Here is a 20,155-nt window from a genome sequence, read left to right on the forward strand (position 1 = left end):
CTTTTTCCTCCTCTTCCCCTACACGTTGTTGTTGTTGTTAGAAAGGATTCTTGCACCCCCTGGTGCTCTTGCGTTTTGTGTGGTAGGAGAGGAGATTGTCTTCTTTCTCTCTCTCCCTCTGGTTGCTCATTATTCAGAGAGAGACACAGAGGGTGAGAGAGAGAGAGAGAGAGAGACGGATATCTCAGGTCATCTGCAGCTGCAGCAAACCAGTGAAGGAGAGAGAGAGAGAGGGAGAGGGAGAGAGAGAGAGGGGGGGAAAAGCAGGGAAAGATGGCGATCCTCCATTGCTGAGACCTGGCAAGGAGCACATGAGACTCACAAAACAACTTCCACAACAATAACAAGAAGAGCTAGGCAGAGAGGAAGAGGAGAGGAGAGGAGGCAGCAGCAAGAGCAGCAGTGCCGGGACGCTCCTGTAAGTTCTTGCAATTAAAACCCATCTCTGGTTTGGCATTGGAGAGATCATCTCCCGTTTGTGTTGTGTGTGTGTGTGTGTGTGGTGTGTGTGCGCGTCTCTGTTGTGTGTGTGTCTGTGCGTGTGTTATTTTGTTTGGTCTTTTATGTCTGTCTTTCTTTCCACCACCTTCCTCTGAAATCCATTCATTCGGTCAACGGAGGAAGGAGGAAGAAAGAAAGGAAGGAAAAAAAAAAAAAAAGAGAGAGAGAGAAGAGAGGGGAGCGAGAGCGGGGTGTTTTGTTTGAGAGAGAAGTCTCTTGCATGGAGGAGGAGAAGAGGAGGAGGTGCTGGTGGTGGTGGTGGTGGTGGTGGGAGGAGGAGGAAGGCGGTTAATTAATTTTTTGTTGTTGCATTACGGGGGGGGGGGGGGGAGGTGGGGGGAAATATGGGGAGATAAGTGAGATACCAGCCGAGCTTTCGGGGTGGGGGGTGCCTGAGAGGATATGTGTGTGTGTGCGAGGTCTGGATGGTGCTGTGCGTGTGGACTTGGATCAGAGACGGGAGACACACGGAGGAGAGAAAAGCTCCGTGCTGGCACGACCCAGGCAATCGGGTGACCTCTTTCTTCCTTCCTTCCTTTCTTCCTTTCTTTCTCGCTCTCTTTCTTTCTTTCTTTCTTTCCTTCTTGCTTTCTTTCTTCCTTTCTCCCAGCCACTCTCCCCCTCCTCCTCTTTCTCCTGGTCCCCTCTCGCTGCCCTCCTCGCCGCTGGCGAGGCTGGTCCCTCGCCCCGGCGGTGGTGCCCCCACCGCGGCTCTCCTGGAGTTGGGATGCGGGGGTCCCCGGCGGCTGGAGTCGGGGCTGGGGGGCTGCTGGTGCCCGCAGGAGGTGGCTTGGAGGAGGACAGCGTTCAGCTGGAGAGCAGGAGCCATTACACACGCTTGTGCTCTCCTTTGAGAGAAAGGAGAGCGAGAAGGGAAGAAAGGAAGGGGAAGGAGCCCACTTCTACTTGCTCAGTTCCCCGATGTCCCTACCTTTAAACCAGGCAAGGGAGAAGGCGCTTTCTCCCCTGCCCCTTTCTCAACCCACCCGGAGCAGGTTTCTCCCTATCTCTCCCCCTCTTTCCCTTTCTTTATCTCCCTGTCCTCCATTTGCAAGCTGTCTGCTTTGGTTCCAGTCCAGGCTCCACAACACAAAGCTTCTCCTCGCTCTCGCACACATGCACACACACAGTCCACAGGCTCTTTATGTCTTCTGGAGTAACCTTCTCCTTCCCCCCCCCGTGCCCCCCGGCTCCCCTCAGCATTGTGGTTTCTATTCTCCTCACACAGAGATCCTCCTGGAGCTTCATGTGGTTGTGATCTGATAGGATTCCTCCCCCCTTTCCCTTCACCTCCCTCTTTTTTTGGGGGAGAAAAAGGCAAAAGTTTCATTTGTTTCTCTGGTGTTTGGAAGGGGAGAGACCTCCAAGTTTTGAGTGCTTTCTGCTCCTGCTTTTGTGTGTGCGTCTGTGGGGGTCTGTTTGTCTCATGAAGCTGCTTGCATGTCTAAGAGGAAGTGACTAGTTTGGCAGAGAGCTGTGATCTGAGTCAGGTAAGCCATGTCATGTTCTCTAGCTCCACCAGAAAATGGAGGAGAGAGAGAGTAGACAAAGCTGAGATGGGAAGTGCTCCTAACATTGTGGATGTCTCTCCATGTTTTTGAGGCTTTGCTGGGCTGGAGCTGGCTTAATCATGATTTTTTCCCCTAAGGTTTTCCCTTCAGATTTTTCAATGCACAACATTGTGATGGGTCTTCTCGCTGTCTTCATGCTATCAGGAAATGAGGATTGGAGGAAATTGCTCAGATTCTCCTTCACACAGAGAAACACATCCTCAGGCTTTTTTTCTCTGATGCTTTCATGCGGAGGTCACCTTTCTAGATATTTTTCCTTGGTTAAAGACCACAGGATTTTGGAGGTTGATCAGTTGGCCAAGTAAATAGTGTATATAAGCATATATTTTTAGATTTCTGAAAGCGTTTGGAGGTAAGTGCATGCAGCTTGAGGCTGCTCAGGTTCTTCCAGAGGGTATCATGAAATGTCTCTTTTTTTCCTAGGTGATGATGCCTAATTTTTGGGATTTTTAACATCTCATTTTCAAGAGCATTCCTTCTTTTGGATGCGTTTTAAATTAAGATGGAATATTTCTCCCCACTCACTAGGTTGCATTAAAGTGATACTGGCAAGCTTTTAGTGGGTTCCTCAGAGCATCATAACATACATAATTCCTCTTGGAAAAAGCAAAACAGTTTTCACAGCTGTCTTTTTGGTGTCATAAAATACTGTTTTTTCCTGAAAACTTACAGCAACATTCTTGTTGTGATTTTAATGTCATTATGGAAACCTGAGATCTTTAAAGCGAGATAGCAGTTGAGCAGGAATCCGTGTGCTTTGTTTTTAACCCACCTTTTAATCTGAAGCAATTCTGAGTAGACCCAAAGCAGGCCTCGGGTCTTTTCCCACCCACTGAAATCTGCACATCAGCTGCACAGTAGATGCAGTTCCTCAAAAAGTTCAAAATGCATCCCTGGAAATGCAGGAGGGGCACACCGGGGTGCGGTGCTGCTGAGCTTGAAGGCGCAGCTCCACGGAAGGGTGTCGGTGATGTCCATACTTTGGTTATCCTAAGGTGTTTAGGAACAAAGATGGGAAGGTGTTAAGTGGCAGGATGGGGGACCAGTGAATCTGAATCAGGACACCCTCCCAGAGGTGCAGGAAAACCAGGGAGGTTTGAGGATTGCAGTGACGGGGTGATGAACTTGGGATCCGTCGTAGAGGTTAAAAATCAATGCCCTTGTTTTGTTTTTGCTGTGGAAGAAAATGTTTTGATGTGCAATCTAATACACCTCGGGAGGATGTTGCTTTATCAACTGTGCATTTCTTAAGTTCTGGTTGCTGGGGTGTCACCCAAATTATTGAGATTCTCTGGTTGTCTCCATCTTCCAGAAGAATGCCATGGAACATACCATTTCAGGTATGTTTAATCTTGTATTTTGACAAAAAGAGAGGCTAACTGCTTTTGGTTTTGGGGTTTTGTTTGTTTGTTTGTTTGCTTGTTTTTGCTGCTGTTGTGGTGTTTTGGGGTTTTTTTCCCCTCCCCCAAGGTGATATATTTTATGGATTTTTCAGACCTCTGCACAGGTCTAAGTCAGCCGTTGAAGAAAAATTGAAAAATTGCCCACTGACCTTTGCTGGTTTGGGTCAGATCCCAAAGATCCATCCCCTATATGGACTGTATGCAGAGTGCTGGTGGTTCAGAGCTGTGAATCTCCTCTTACTTCTGGCGAGGTCAGCCCAGTGCTGGCACTCCAGGGTGCCCTGCAGACACACTGCCCTTGAACGTGGCATGTGCAATCCAAGAACAGCTCTGAGATTTAAGATCAGGATCTTTTTGGGAGGGCCTCCTGATGCCCTAGAAAACCAATCATTGCAGTAGTTTTTATGGTGTTTTTTTTGGTTTTTTTTGGGTTTTTTTCTGGGTTTCCTCACTATGAGACTGAAACCTCTTCAGAGAATTATTCTCTTGTTGATGGTGCTTCTTGGTGTGGTTCTGCCCAGACAGAGTGAAGTTCACCTTTCTGTTAAAATTCTAGCTGAAGAACTTTTATTAAAAAAAAAAAAAAAATCCCAAAACAACACAAAACAATTCTAGCCACAAAAAAAAACAAAAAAGAAAAAAAACCCAAACAAACAAAAGCCCCAAAACCCATTGGTTTTTAAAGAACCTCCAGAAAGATGATCTTAATTCCTGCCATGGTGGTGACATGAATGCTTCTCCTAATCAGGCATAAATTTCTTCATTCAGACAATGGCTTTCAATTGCTTCTGCTTTAGAGCACACAGAGTCTTTTATTGGTCCAATCTCTAATAGAAAGAGTAAGCATTGGTAGCTTTTCCTCCAGTATTTAAATATGCTTTTCTTAATCACTTTTCTCACACCTACTAGATGTAGCCTAAGAACCACTGCTTTAAAAATATTTGAAGGATTATTTGATTTCCTTTTACATTTTCACTAGCTTCACACCGGGTTATGTTGTTGAGAAACTTAAGATGTCCTGTTTACAATTTCCTTCCATAATTAAAAATAATATTTTATCGCAAGAAGAAAACTAAGAGTACAATAATGTGCATGCTTGGAGTGTGAAGAATGTGAGTACATAATGGGGTGCTGGAAAGGGAAAGCAGGGCAACTGCAAGTGGAAATGGAAAAAAATATGATCATCCAGTGACCTTTATTACAAAGTTTGTTAGCATTGTGCACTTTGACTTAAAAGAGGAATTGACTTTTATGAAGACCGATAAAAGGATGATTAAAAAGAGAGTTGACAAGTAGATGACTATTGTTCAACATAGATGTCTGGACATCTGGCAGATGTTCCTCTGGGCCCCAAGGAATGGGCAAGTTTAATTTTAGCCTTAAAAAGGAAATGGGAAGAACTTAAGTCTTATAATAGCACAACTTACAGTTTGAGGAAGATTACTTCAGAAGAGCTGAAAAGATGTCTCTTGAAATCTGGAGCTCCCAGAAACCCAGTGTGAATTAGCATTTCCTGTTGGGTTTTCCCATTGCTCCAAACAACATGTGTGGAGCTACAATATAAATTGAGATTACCTCAGTTTACTGAAACACTTTCACTGTGTGGTGTTGTGGATAATTTCCTTAAACGGGCAGAACAACACTGCTTTGAAGTAAGAAACTCCACTAAAAGGACTTGAAAGTGTGAAACTGGTGAATGGCTGTGCACTACTCATTAACTAATATTGTGCCCTGTTGAAGCTTCACCAGGCAGACTTAGGGACTAATGCAAAAGTCCTCAGTGAGACAGGGATTGGAAGAACCTGCTGATGGAGGAATGAGGTCCTGTTTTCCACAGATCAGGAAAGGTCTACAAAGGCCAAGGTGTCTGTGTCATTTTGTTTCCTTATATTTTGCTACACTTCCAAACTATTGCAGAGGAAAAATAATGGAAATACTCCTTTAGCATCATGTACTCATCTGATTTTGACTCCTAAGAGATACTTGTCTACCTTGAAGTAGAAGATTATGTATTTTATGAACTTGTTCTGGATTAATACGGTCTGCTACCAGTGCCAGAACTGTATGATTGGCTTAACTTGCATGCTTGACCCAAGATGTGTTCAAGTATGAACTTCTAATTGCTGGCTTCAGCAGAGATGTTGAGCTTCACCAGTCCAAATGCCTGCTTGCTTTTCCAGCAGTTGCTTCACTCTAGGGTGCTAAACAATCAAGAAATCTCTGGGCCCACGGGAGGTGAGCAGGAGGTCTGCTGAGTGTTAATTGAGGAGGGAATGAGACATTCCATCTTACTCTTCAGAGAGTGAGAATATTTTTTTTTTTTGGGGGGTGGAAATAAAAGGAGCATGATGAGAGTGAAGGTTGCTTGAACATCTGCTAAGTTCTCAGGGAGAGGAACTGGAATTGTTTAATCAAGAGGTGCTGGAGAAGGTGGTGTGATGCAGGTCCTCAGCTGCTGGCAGAGACACAGTTAACATTGTACACGGTTGAACTTCAGCGTGGCACTTCTCCAAATGAGTTGACTGTTGAAAATAAAATGTTCCAGAAGAACTGGGAGAACAGGAAAGAAGTTAAAATAGCATGGTTTGTATGCCAGTGCTGAAAGAAGAAAAGGGGGGAGGAAGGGAGATAGATCGACTTATGATAATTATCTTGTTGGTTGTAGCAAAAAGGAAAAAAAGAAAAGGTCTTTAGTAGAAGTTTCCAAACTTAGGGGACCAGGTTTAATAGAAGTGGTCTTTATTTGCATTCTGAGTTTTGGAAGCATTCTTCTTCTTTCAGCTTGTGTTTGGGAAGTTCAACTCATAGGTAAATGCAAAGTCACGTGAGTTCTCTTGTTTTTGGGTTCTGTTCCGTTTTGTTCTTTCAACAACAAAGAACAAAAACAATACCAAAGATCTGAAAAGTCTGCCCCTCATCTCTTGAGCTTTACTAAGCTGTGCCAGAGGTTGCAGCAAAATACATCTCTGAAGGGATTTGAGGAAGAGGAGCAAGAGCTTGAGATAGGGAAAGGGGAGCTGTTGTGTTTGGTGTCTTACAGTTGAACACAATCTTAAATACAATGTAATTTTTTTTTTCCCTTCTGGTCTCTTTTCACCTGTCTAAAGGGGTTGAAGGTCTTGGTGCAGTTGCTTTGGTCAGCTTGAGGGAACAAATGTTACTGCAGTAACTCAAAATTTCCTGGCCCAATTACTCCTTGAAGGAACTTTTCCTTAAGCAGCGTTTGGGAAAGAGCTTTCCCTCATCATTGGTTTTGACTGCTTTGTAGCCATTTTTGAGATACACTTGCTATCAGAAGATACCTCCCGGACCTAGCAGCCGTGCTATACATTGTACTTTACCTTGATCAAAAGTCTCATCGTTTTTGGCTGGTTTTTGTGGTCCGTAATTGTAATTATGGACCTCCACAGCTGCTGTCTAGGGGGAATACAGTGGGGTTTTGGCTTGGGCTAAAAGCAGCATCTTGGGTAGAAGATGTTAAGATCCATCAGGAGAAGCAATTAATTAAGTTGAGTTTAGCTGGTAATTGAAAGAAGATGGAAACAGGAGACCTCAGGATGCTGAGGAGCTGTTCTTGAGTGGAGTCAAAGGCAGTCTCTTAAAGAATACTTGCTTAATAGTGTCAGCATAAAGAGCTGTAGGCGCAGCATCAATGTCATGAGTGATTAGGAGGGACTTATTTAGAGCTTATTAGGGTAGCAATCATTGCAAGGCCAGTGTGTGTTGAGGACAAATAATTCTGGGAAAGCACTTGATTCACTGGGTTACTTCTATTAGTTTTGAACCTGTTAAATTAAGAATTCAGTTCTTGACGCGTGTCACTTGTTGCTTCCTGGTGGAAAATAAGACCTAATTGGGATTATGTGTGAAGAAGCTAAGTGCTTGCATTATGTGACAGTGTTTCTCCTTCTCCTTCCAGTTCCAGGAATATGCAATTAATAACTTGAAGTCATTTAGATAATGGGTGCTCAGCAGCCCTGGATGTTGGATTTGCAGCACTTGTTACAGGTGCAGGCTTTGTGCTGACCTGAAGATTAGGAAGTGGGATGCTCATCAGAGTGGCATTACAGTTGCTATTAAAAAGGTCTGGAAAGGGGCCTGAGAACCCCAGCTGCTGTCATGGTGTGGAGGAAGCCAGGCCTTCAAAGGATACAAGGATTAGAGCGTCAGGAAAAGTAAATGGTAGCATCAGCACAAGTAGAAAATAGGCAGAGCTCTTCGGCAAACAGAAAAAAAGTAGGCTAAGGCATGCCATAATTATGTGCAGTGGAAACTTGCTGCTAATGGAGCAGTGGCATGGGGTAGAGAGGCAGGAGAACGATTTTTCAGGACAAAACAAAGCAGACATTGCAGGGAACGATATAGGGAGACTGAGGATTCAGTGTGCTCGTGATAATGTGAAAGAGAAGACTTTGTTTTGAGAGATGCTAAAAATGGAATCTTCTGATGCACATGTGGTCAGTGTTTCCGTGGCCTGGTAGGACAATGGGGGCTTCTTTTGCACTGCTGGGATGAGCAAACCCTTCCTTTCCGCCTGCCTGCAGCTCTTGGGCTCAGGCAGTGGCTTGGGATGGTACCGGTGGCTGTGGAAAGAAGGCATCACAGGATGTTCCTTCTGGGAAGAAGATGGGTCATCCTGGGCTGGGCCCTTGTCATGCAAATGCTTCAAAACACAATGGGCACTTATCACAGGGGCCAGGCCAGCACATTCCTCCCACACACAGTCCCCAGACCTCTCCAAAGAAAAGAGCAGAATGGGCAGGATGTAACACTTGGAACTCCAGCAAGCATGCAACGTTGTCTTGAATTTCTCTTAGTTTTTCTCTTGAATTTCTTAAATTTTCTCCCCCTGTTTGTCAAATAAACAGCAAAGCTAAGGGAGAGACTGCTTTTGCTGGAAGATTTTGGTCCAGCGTGATGGTGATGTGGAGGGTGGTTCATTTGCCTTCTAATGACTGAGTTGCTGGAGAATTTGATTGAGTGTGTAGCTGGAGAGCTCATCAATAAAGGCCTTGCTGTGGTGCAAAAGTCAGAATTCAGCTGGCTGATGATGCTTAGAATGGTTGGGGTTTTTTTTTTTTTTGTTTGCTTGTTGAGGGTTTTTTTGGTGGGCTTTTTTTTTTTTTTTTGGTAGGGTTTCTTTTTGTTTTCTTGGGGGTTTGTTTTGTTTTTTTTTTCCTTTCTGCCTCCCTCTTGATGATATTAAAATGACAGCTGAACTAGATCCCAGGTCAGAAATTCAGAGGGATTGGTGAAGGTGGTTTATACCAGTGGTGATTGTTTAACAACTTCTGTGTAATTTTATTTTTTTTTTTTTTCTATTTAAATTTTCATTATTTTATGTGAAAACTGCAGTGTGGGCTAAACCTGGAATAGCTTGAGGAGTGCTGGTCTTGAGGGGGATGCAGTGAGTCAAGTATGAGTACTCATCTCTAGCTGACCAAACTGCTGCTGAAGAGAACTTAAGAGGCCCATGGATATTTATTTATTTTAACTCAGACTTGGATTCTTCAGTCATAGTCAGACTCAGCTAGATTTGTGGGCATGTGGTTCTTTGTTAAAGGTAATTGGGTCTCTGACCAAAAAGACAGGGGACCAAAGAATTGCTGTACAGTCCTTGAAATATTGCCATTTTTTTTATTTCTTCATCTATCCCTCTACCCAATAAAATAGGCATAATTAGGATTTTAAATGGATGTTGGAAATTACGACCCTGATGCTGAATTCCGCTGCTGTGTGTGTTAAAACAAACCAAGATAAGGAAAGAAAAAGCCTCCTTTTGTCAGTGGTTCTGGTGTGTGACTGGAGCAGAGCTCTTCTCTTGGCCAGCACTTGGGAGATGAGATGTGGTTACCTGCCACCTTGTTTTTGTGTCACTGCTGTCATTCTGACTGAGCCTGTCTTCTCAAGTGTGTTGTTGCTTTGTGGTGAGTATGGATAAATACATTTATATGTACACAGCACCTTCTTAGTTGGTGATGCAGCAGAGTCTGGAAGGCAGTGCCCAACGGAGTCATCTTCTTGTTTTCTTCTGTGCTGTGAGACAAGCGGCACCCTCAAGACAAATAAATAAATAAATAAAACGTCAATGCGAGCAAATTTGGAATTATTTCTCTCTGCAGTCGATTGGAAGCTCTGAATTTTGCATTCCAGTCCCTCCCCTCCCTTTTGTCTACAAGCTGGGTGGCTCGGGGCTGCAGGATGTGGGACCTCTGAAGCCTTGCTTCCATCGTCCTCGGCTAAATAGCTTGACAAGTGTAAAAAAATGTAACAAATGGCTGATGGAAAATCGAGAGCAGCCAGACAGCTCTCAGCCTGGTTAATTAGCTCCTTGACTGCTGAATTGTTCCTGCCCCGTCATATGGCTGTGGCTTGCAGCCCTCCGAGAAAGGGTTTGGCTTCCCGGCCAGGAGCGCGCATCCCAAAAGTTGAATTAATGTAACTTGAAGTCAGTGTGGACAGGTTCCTTTTGGTCTAAATGACCTTTTATCTTTGCTGGGGGCGGGCAGTGGGGAGAAAGCATATCAGCTTTCAGCTGTGTCAGGTCATGCAGAGGCCAAGTTCTCTTGTCTGTGATCAAGCATATGGTGTGAAACAGCCCAGTGTGCAACAGCACCGGGGCAGAGGAGCGCTCCAGCAGCCCTTCCGTGGGTAGATGTGACCCAGGGCCACGTTCTGCCATGCAGGATGGGTGTGTTTGACCCTGCAGTGGCTCCTGGTGTGTTTCCATCCTGGTAGGTTGGGAAGGAGCTGGTGCTGCTCAAGAGAGCGCGGGTTTCTCCTCTGCCAGAGCACCCGTGCATGTGTGAGACCTGAAATCTCTGGCTCCAAGGACTTCACTGTATTACTCACTAGGGCTGCTGAGAGAGTGAGTCAGTGTGTTTGGGTCTTTAAATGAGTAAACCTGAATTATTTTAAAAATGATCAGATTGCAGAGGTGATAAAAAACTACAATGAGCTTTCCGTTCCGCGGGCTCCGCCAGCGTTCTGCTCTCCTTCCGCCGTGGGGCAGGGGAGCGGGGGGGAAGACAGGGATTTTCAGTGTGTTGTTCTCCCAAGGAACCACATTAAAAAACCAGCTGAGGCTGTGGTGTGGTCAGAAAACAGCTTTCAGACAGTCAGAAGTTGCTTGGCAAGATGTCAGGCAGGTTGACCAAAGGTTGCAGGAGTTGTGCTCCTGCAGAATGAAAAACGAACATGGAATGGTCGTTGCCCTTCCATGGTTCTCCAGTGCTTCCACAGGTTCACCAGTTGGTGTGCAGGAATATAGCTTGCTTGCTGGCATTCTGGTCTTATCTCTGAAGATATTTATTTTAAGAATTCATGTCTACATAGGTTTGTTAATACTGTACTGTAATATCAGATGGGCTGCTGAGACCTCAAGGGGGTGAGGAATCTATTTTTAGTGTGTTTGAAGGGTAGATGATGTTTCAGGTTGTGGAATGACTTTCTAGGGGGCCTGTCACCATATACTGAAGTTTTGTATGTCATGGCAGTGGAGGCCAGTCATATGATGATGAGTTAGTAACTTAAATGGGACATTAAAAAAAAAAAATCCTGCTCTTTGGGGAAATTTTAAAGATAGATGGAGCTAAAATGTCACACCGCCTGTTCTCATGCTTTTTTTCCTTGATGTGCTGAAGACATCTAATCCTCTTTACAGGTGAATTAAGCAGTCTGCTTATGAGCTGAAGGCAATACCTGCTGATCTGTTGACATCCAGATTGGAGGGTTATTCATGTCTCAGTAAGACTTTTAGTAATGGATGACCACAAGAACATTTTAGCTGCCCAGGTGGTGTGAAGAAGACGGTTTGTGATCTGCTTCCACATCAGAAGTTAGTCACACGTAGGAAGTTGGACAGTAGCAGTGCCGTCCTCTTTGAGCACGTTTGACACCCCAGCCTGCAGAGGTTTGGAGCTTTAGGTTGAAAAGATCCAGCCTCAGATAAATGCATGTGTGCGGCAATCTGAGCAGCGAACCCAGTTGTGCTTTTGAAGCGCTGCACTGTGGTGGCAGCCACGGAGAACAGATTTTAATGATTTATTACAGTTAGATTTCACGTGGATTTGCTTCCTATTTCCTTTGGAAGACAGCAAAACTGCAACTTTTTGCAGGATTCCTCTTGCATTCCTGGGATTTTGTTTAGCGTGCAGGCATGTGCACTTTATTTATTTATTTTGTAACTGCTCACTGCCACTGTTAGGAATGTTAACAAAGGCTTTTTAATAGGTCAGACCTCGCCACTGTTGCATTTTCATAGTTACCGTGGTGTATTTGGTAGATAATAGATGGTGGGGAGCTAAAGCCCTTATGCTCTAAGAGCTCATTCATGTGAACAGTCGCTGTGCCCTGATTCTGAATTTTCACTGCAGCTACTTGTGTGAGTAAACATTTGAAGATCAGATCCTTCGCTGCACGGAGTAATTCTTGTGGAGCTTTTCAGGGAGGCGTTTCGAAAATTGCATCTTGAATTGAGGATGCCCTTAACTTTCAACAGCTTCCACCTACATACATGAGATGCTCATTTGTGGTTGCATGTGAGGGCATGGCTGTAGCAGATTTGCAAGATTCAGCGGAAGCATATGCATTAGATAATTCTTTCACTTTCGTTCGTGCGCTCCTTCTTTCGCTCTCACTCTTTGTATTTTGACAGCAGGAGCATGTATGTTATAAATACTCAACTTTGACTTCAATTAGTGCTGGCATGTCCCCTGAAGTACTGCTTCATGTGACTTTGCAGATGTTCTGGTGAGAACATTCCTGCTGCTGTGTTGTCTGTGGATGACGTTCACGTGCTCTGGAGCCCCATCACTAACTGCGGTGGTTTTGGAAGCCGTTTCTCCCCCTCATTTTTTCCCTCTTAATTAAGGGATTGGCTTGAATAGACACTAGTGTGGTAATGGTTTGTTGAAGACAAATGTTTTGGATCAGGAAAAATGCAGCCTAGGTCCTTTGACAATGGCAGAAGTGTGTACCTTTGTGTGTGTGTACATAATACAAGTTCCCATCCATGTGGTTCATGCTGCTGTGGTGGTTCATCTGGCAGATCATTTAAATATTTACTCCAAAAGAGCTTGTTCTCTGTTGGTGTGAAGCAGCATTTCCAGTTATTTTTAGGTCATTTTCCTTTTAGCAACCCTGCTGGAGATAAACCAGATATGAGGGCTCCAGACTGTCCCTGCGTTTTGGTAGAGATTAATAAAATAAAACTTCATGTTTCGATCCCAAGGGGAGCGAACAGGCCATCTGGTTAACAGAAGGTTAGGCAAAGCAGTGCAGCGCTGAGAGTGCCACAAACCAACCCAGAATATCTGGTAGTGTGTCCAGTGGCTGCGTGTGTGAAGCGTTGAAATGGTGCTCTGGGATCTGCAGAGCCAGCAGTTCTGTTACCACTGCTGTGACGCAGGAGATAATTCTGTTGGGCAAGCATCAGCATGGGGGTGGATCTACAGCACAGGATGTGTAATGTCAACATGAAGCATGGGAGCTGGCAGTAAGAAGGAAAGCAGCCATTTCATGCCAGTGCAGGAAGCCCAGATAGGTTTTTTTTTTCTTTCCCCCCCCCTCTGCATCTTGTCCTTTTGTTCTGCTTTGATACTTCGTATTAAACAATTATCTTCTCTGCTTTGTCATCTGGAAACTTCAGCCCAGTAGGGTTTCATTTCTTCTTCTCTTCCTGAACCTGTGGATTTTTTTCTTGTTTGTTTTTTTTTTGTTTGTTTGTTTGGGTTTTTTTTCTTTTTTTGTATGTATGTTTATTTTTAAAAAAACCATACAAACCAAGTAGCAATGAAGTGCACTCCAAAAGCGTGTCTGATGGATTATAAAAGGGGCTGGGGGAAGGCTGAAGGGCTGAGCAGATCTGGAGAGAGAGAAGAGTTCAGTCATGTGCAAGTCCTGAGCTTCAGATGAAGCTCCACTGTAGATCCTGTGGGCTTTGGTGCAGACACAGTTTGTTCAAAACCTGTAACAATTTGAGAACTTTGAACTGCGGAGAAATGCTGTGATACTCTGTAGACCTTGAAACTCTGCAAGAAGCTGTAGAAAGCTACTGTAACTGTTCCTGCTTTCTTTTTACCAGAAATGCGATTTTAGAATGCCTTTGTCCTATTTGGCTAATCTGTGACACCCTTCTGGGTTGTTATTTGTTGTTTTTATTTTTGAAGAGCCAAATATTTTTAATAGTCTATCTAAATCTGGAGAAGAAAGATTTCTAAATAAGTTTTCTAAGCATTCAATGGACTTGAAAAAATCTGGTGGTATGGCTTCTGTCAGCTCAGTCACACACTTGGCCACTTGGTTTAGGGTGGTTTTTTTCCACACATAACATTTGGAGATATCTTCCTGTAGCTTCAGCCTGGGAAGCTCTGGGATACCAAAGCTTGCTCCTTGATGGGCACAGCAGAGCTGAGCTTCATAATCAGAGCTCTCATGGCTTCCATTGCCTGTTCAGCAGGATCTTCAGATAATGTGTTACAGATCCCCTTGAATGAATCCTTGTCTTGGATGCCGTTCTGTGGCAGCCCTGCGAAAGCATGACTTTCTTCATGTGTTCCTAAGAACTGGAGTGGGAGTAGTCAACCCACAGGTATGTTTTCCCAGTTGCAATTTGGTGATGGGAGGAGGGGGTGCATACAAAACATGGCTTGTGTGTGAGGACTGTTTGTTCTGTTCCGCAGTAACTCCGTCCTGCAAACTGCTCCACCAGCCCCGTTCAGATTTTTTGGTCGGAGCTGTGGGACTCTGGCACTTCTGCATAGGGCACTTGCAAATAAATGGCACTTATGTGGGACTTGAACATCATCTCTCAGGGCAGAACTCCTTCTGGGTTCCATAGATAGGTCATGGTGTGGCTGTTTCATCGTCAAAAGTATTAAGGACGCAGGCGAATCAAAAGATTTTTTAAAAATAAAGTATGGGCACTGTGCTCCGTCTACCCATGTAATTTCCACTGCAGGTTTGACTTTGTGGTGGCTGGTAATTTTGTGCTTTTCCTGGTGGTGTTGGAACAGTTTTCAGAGCATGCTGGAGGAATGTTCACCAGAAGTGCTTCTTCGTACGCCAGTGAACAATGCCACCAGATATTGTCTGCACGTTTTCTCACAGACCATCTCTGCACTGTGAAGAAAATGCATTGTCCTTGACTTTTTTTCCTACTGAAAAAGGTGCTACTTGCTGAAGATAGTTTATTATAAATAACTACTAAGATGATAATCTCACCACAGCATGCTTGGCAGTCTTCCACTGAGTTAGCCTGTTTCAGCAAGGAGCTGTCGCTTAAGATACAAAGCAATCTGCAGGGACATATGATCACACACACTGACTGTTTTCCCAGTCATCATGGATGCCTTATCGTTTCCTGTGCCTGTAATTAGGAACTGGAATTATTATCTGGTGAACCAGCAGGATCCACCTCCAGAAAGATGGACCTGAGTTGTTCCCACCTCGCAAACATTTTGGTTGCAGAGAAGTTCTCAGTTGTGGAGGCTCTAGCAGATGAATGTCTGTTAGACATGGGCTTTTTGGCTTTTATTTTTGTCACAAGGATGAATGTGAACTGCTGGGAACCTCTTGAGATATATATAGATAGATATATAGATATATAGATATATAGATATATAGATATATAGATATAGATAGACAGATAGATAGACAGATAGATAGACAGATAGATAGATAGATAGATAGATAGATAGATAGATAGATAGATAGATAGATAGATGTTTACAGCAGTCATTCCTATTAGAAATTATGGAGATATGCAAGCATACCCTTGTCAGTGGTGTAGAGAGTTTTGGGGTTTTTTTATTATTGTTAGCTTTGTTAGGGTAAATAATGACTTCAGGATCTCTGAATGTTTTGTTATGTAGGGATGCTGTCCAGAAGAAAGATAATGATAAAGAGATAAGAGACCATATCCACTTTTTATGAGACTATCAGAAAAGTAACATTAGTATCTGTATACACCTAGTGTCAAGATTGTGGCTGTAGTCACATAGCTGGATGGTGACTTTTTTGAATTTGAAAAGTTTACACTGCTTTGTGGTTCATGACTGTTGAGTTATCGTGTTATTGCAACAGTTATGTGATGGATATCAGCGGCAAACTTCCTTTCAATTAGAGTGCTGGCAAGTGTTTGCCTTTTATTTGTTTGAAAACAACTTGATCAGGCCATCTCTACTGCTTTGTTGACAGTATAATATGAATCAGAACTTTTTCTAACTTCCATGTTACTCATGGATTTTGTTCTGTGGTGCTTGATGCTTCTCAGTCCTAAAAACTTCTCTTTAAAGCTTGGGCATATGTGGTTGCTTAGAAGTGTGGAATGTGATATTTAGTGGAAGAAATTGGTGGGATTGAGGTGGAACAAATGAAGATGCCAGCAATGATGATGGACTTTTCCTTCTACTGGATTTGGCAGATGATGTTAAATCCGTGTATCTCAACGAGATCAGTGAGAAAGCAGGAGACATGAAGAATTTAGGCAGACACTGACTTGCAAGGCTTAATATCAGCCTTCTTTCCCCCCCAAAACGTTGCAAAAGCATGGAATTGACTCATCCAGACAGAGAGATGCCAAGTCTTTATCTAGCGATGGTATCCTTCCCTAGAAACTCTACAAAGGCTCTGCTCTTTTCCTGTGAAGTTGTGGGAGCAGATTCATGGTGGAGTGGGCTCTGCTCACATCTAAGATGAGGAAATTCTTGGAGCAGGTTCCTGGTATTCAGTGTCTCACGCATGACTGTGGATTCTTCTCCATCTCAACAACTGACCCAGATGCTTTTACACTCTGGGATGGCTCTTCAGAGCCTGTCACGTCCATAAATCACCTGCCTTGGACGACCTTGTGTCTTTAAGGAAAATCCTGTGGAACAGTTAGCTTCAACCTTACTGAAGGACACACTCTGAAGAGCCAGCTCATTAAGCGCGCTTTGAAGGGTGTGCTCTGCAGAGCAGCTTCCTGTTATTTGGTTAATGGTTGACCTAGTTCTACTGCCATATGCCTCCTGGAACGCATTCTAATATAAAATATCTGCTAAAGCAAGACTGGGATAATAGATGGAACATCAGAGCCTCTGTGGAACAGAAATCATATAATGCTGTTGCGTTTTGGAGGGTGTCGTAGTTGCTAAAAATGGCAATATCTTCGTGGAACTGTGCTGATTCTGATGGCAAACCCAGGGATGTTAAACACAGCCACCCATGTTGGGTTTTTTGTCAAGCTGGCCTTGTACAAAAGGTTTGTATCAGTAATTCCCCGTGCTCTGTATGTGAAGCTAAAGTTAGGTAGTGAAGCATTCAGAGTGATATTACAGCTGTGAGAAAAGATTAGATTAGATTTGGCTAAAGGCAGGAGGATTTTTTCCCTGTGGTAGGTGTTTTTTCCATTGCAACCATGGATTAGCAATTTTTTTTTTCCTCTTTAAATGCTGGCTAGAAGCCAGAAATTGGTATTTTAGCTTTTACCTGATAACAGAGACTGCATATTTACGTACATACTTACACTTAGGCAAAAATATAAGAAATTTGGAGGTGGTGGGTAAAGTTCAACCTCCAGCCCGGATGAGTCTTTCAGATGTGCTGAAGTTCTGAAGAGCTTGACTGTCTGTGTTTTCTGGTTGATTTGGTTTTGTGCCCTAGGAAGAGGAAGGATGTATGATAACAACTGTTTTCATAAGCAAGCGTGCATTATGGCAGAACGAGGGGAAGGGAAAATTAAAGCCACACTTTATAACCTCTCAAGAGCTCCAGGACTCTCTATCAGCAGAGGCTGGCTGATTCATTTTTCTTCTTCTTCAGTGTGGGAAACTGAGCTGCTCAGCAGACAGCACCACGGTGTGTGTGTGTTCACACAACCTGGCAGTGGCCAGCCTCTGTCTCTTGGGTTGCAGATGGCTCGCAGGCAGCCCAGGTGTGAATTCTGGGCAGAGGTATGTCACCACAGCGGTGGGGGTGGCTGGGGCCAGCCCAATTTGTCTGTGTGGGAAGCAGAAAGCTGTCAGGACACGCAGAGGCAGCTGCTGCTGATGAGCATGAGGAGTGCCCAGCCTTCGGAGAAGCGGTGGGAAGTTTTGGGAGCCACAATAATCTTGTGCCTCTCTAACTCCTTCAGGTGCTTCTGGTACCTCTGTGCTCTTTTGTGTGAGGCTGGGAGTATTTTGGCACATTTGTGTAGGGTACATGCAGCAGCAGTGTTGTGCAGTTTCCACTTCTTTCTTAGCATTTGAGGCTGAACTGAGCTTTTTGTAGGAGAGCTGCCTGGTGGAAAGCTAAACTGCAACATTTTTAGCAGGACGCGGTGTGTTGTGTGAGCCGTAAATCATATTGGTCATGAGAAAAAAAAATGAAAAGGGGACCAAAAAAAAAAAAAAAAAAGAAAAATCTCTGCGACTGACACAAGCACAGCTATTTGTGCAACCTGATCAGAACAAAGGATAATGCTTCTGCTGCAAGATCAGACAGATCTGACGTTTCAGCAGGCTGGGCAAATGAATGGCGGAAGTGGTCCGCCTCCTCTTATCCATTGTCTCAAAGATGCAGGCTCATAGAGAAGAAAGGGAGTTTGAATAGGGCTTCTGAAGGAATATGCTGCTTTGTGTCCTGTGGGAAGACAGCAAGGAGGAGTTCTAGAAGTTCTCTGCATTGGCAGGCTGACAAGCTCGTAATGGGAAAATGTGGCAGTGGACTGCTTGAAGGAGCACTTTCGCTTCTGTAGCCTGCCTAGAAAATCTGATCTGTAATTAGGAAACTGGTGAAATGTTCCATGTTCCAGGCCTGGAATATGGGACCAAGCCTATCCTGAAGGAAGGTCAGTGGGTCTTTAAATCCAGTGAACTCTGACCTTCTGCTTGAGACTTCTTCTATACTTCTTTTTTTTTTTTCCTTTTCTCTTTTCCCGTGTCCCCTGAATAGTCTGGTGTGTTCTGGGATACCTCTCAGTTGTGTTCCTGATGGGATTTTTGCATAGGAAGGGCTGGACTGATCAAATTACTGGGACAGTCAGGACCTTCTACTTGGGAGATTCTTGTGGTTTTTCGTGTTCCAGCTGTCAAATGAACCCAACTGGGATTTTAGTAGCAATCTCCCTTTTTAAAAGCATAATGAAGCCAAGGAAATGTGAGAAGGGAGAGAGCAGGACAGGGATTTTTGATAAATCCCTGTAGGTAGAATTGAGGGTTACTTCACATTTCAGAACTATAGTATATGACTTCCAGCCTCAAGGGGTATTTAATCTGAGAAATGAATCCTTTGGAGGGTGGGGTGTAGAACTTAGATCAGTAACCTGGCTGGCTAGATCTCTGTATATTACCTTTTTGCATGGCCACTGGGACTGGAAAATGCTAGCAGCTATAGGTGCACCCTGATCAGAAAGCTTTCATATGGAACCAGTTTTCTTTAAAATTCCTTGGCTCAGGGATCAACAGCTGTATTTTTTTTTAGCAAACACTCTATTTTTCTTTAAGTTAATGGAGATTAGATTTGTGTCTGTGATAACAGAACCGGTCTTGGTCCTCCATGAGATCCCTTCTGCCCTTTGTTTTCCCACGTACAGCCTAGGCGACTCTGTCAATCCAAAAAGAGACATAAATTAATTCCACAGGATGCTGACAGTCCATCATCAGCATGCACTGGGAACAAAGCTGCTGCTTTAGAAGCCCACTTTAAAAAAAGCACATCAGAAAGCCATCAGAGTCTCCTGACTGGAAGCCTCTGTTGAAAGTTTCAAATGTGTGACCGGCGTGTCCAGAAGCAATTGTGAAAATTCACAGAACCACACAGACTCACAGCAAGGGGCAGGTTGGGAAGTGACCACTGGAGGTCTTTTGGTCCAACCTCCTCTTGCCTTTCCCGGTGAGGGAGATGCCCCAGGCCCCTCCTCACCCCCACAGGCTTTGCTGGCCCCTCTCCAGGAGCTCTGTGTCCCTCCTGCCCCAGAGCCCAGAGCTGGGCACGGCACTCCAGAGGTGCCTCCAGGGCTGGGCAGAGGGGCAAGATCCCCCCCTGACCTGCTGGCAGTGCCCTCCCAAGTGCCCCCCAGGATCCCCTTGTCCTCCTTGTCCCCAGGACACTCTGCTGGCTCAGGGACAGCTCTTTGTCCCCCGGGACCTGCGGGTCCTTCTCTGCAGAGCTGTTTGCCAGCAGATCACCCTGGCCTGTGCTGGTGCTTGGGGTTACTCCTGCCCAGGTGCAGGACCCTGCATTTTTGCATTTCAAAAGGTTCTGCTGTACCCATACCCTTGAGAAGGGCAGCAGAGCAGTCCCAGCACCAAACCTTGGGGACACCACTAATTAGAGGAGTCAGTGCCCCTGGTCACATCCTCCGAGACCTGCCCTTCAGCCAGTTCTCAGCCCACCTCACTGTTCCCTCTGTTTACTCTCAGCAGAGGCTAAAAAGCCATCCCAGAGGATGTGCCATGCTGGATTTGGCCCAAAAACCACCAGGATATGTTTCCAGCTTCTTTGACCTACGGGGAATAATACTAGGGACAGGAAATAAAACCACTAGTGTTGCTCCTTTATTCAACCATGGTTGCAAACTGTGTCTAAACTAAGTCAGTGTCATGTGGACAGAGTGATCAAAAATGTTTATATTCCAAAAATGTCTAGTGGAAGGAGTTCATTGAGCTTTCAATCCATGCCTGAGTGCGAGGACAAGGAGAAAAATCTCATGGTTGC

General features: G+C 44.5%; 1 protein-coding gene across 4 annotated transcripts in view; it reads left to right on the forward strand.

The window, feature by feature from the left end:
• The first annotated feature begins 257 nt into the window (after nucleotides 1–257).
• The window catches only part of ZNF462 (zinc finger protein 462), an 88,858-nt gene continuing 68,960 nt past the window's right edge, over nucleotides 258–20,155 (forward strand). For 2 of the 4 annotated variants that reach the window (XM_084225518.1, XM_084225519.1), the window contains exon 1: nucleotides 259–418. The gene's annotated coding sequence lies outside the window, so the exon portion shown is untranslated. Of the gene's footprint in view, nucleotides 419–922; nucleotides 1,014–20,155 lie in introns of those variants that run through there. The other 2 variants (XM_084225516.1, XM_084225517.1) reach the window with 2 other exon arrangements.

The sequence above is a fragment of the Fringilla coelebs genome (assembly GCF_963513975.1).
Source record: "Fringilla coelebs genome assembly, chromosome: Z".
Taxonomy (NCBI): domain Eukaryota; kingdom Metazoa; phylum Chordata; class Aves; order Passeriformes; family Fringillidae; genus Fringilla; species Fringilla coelebs.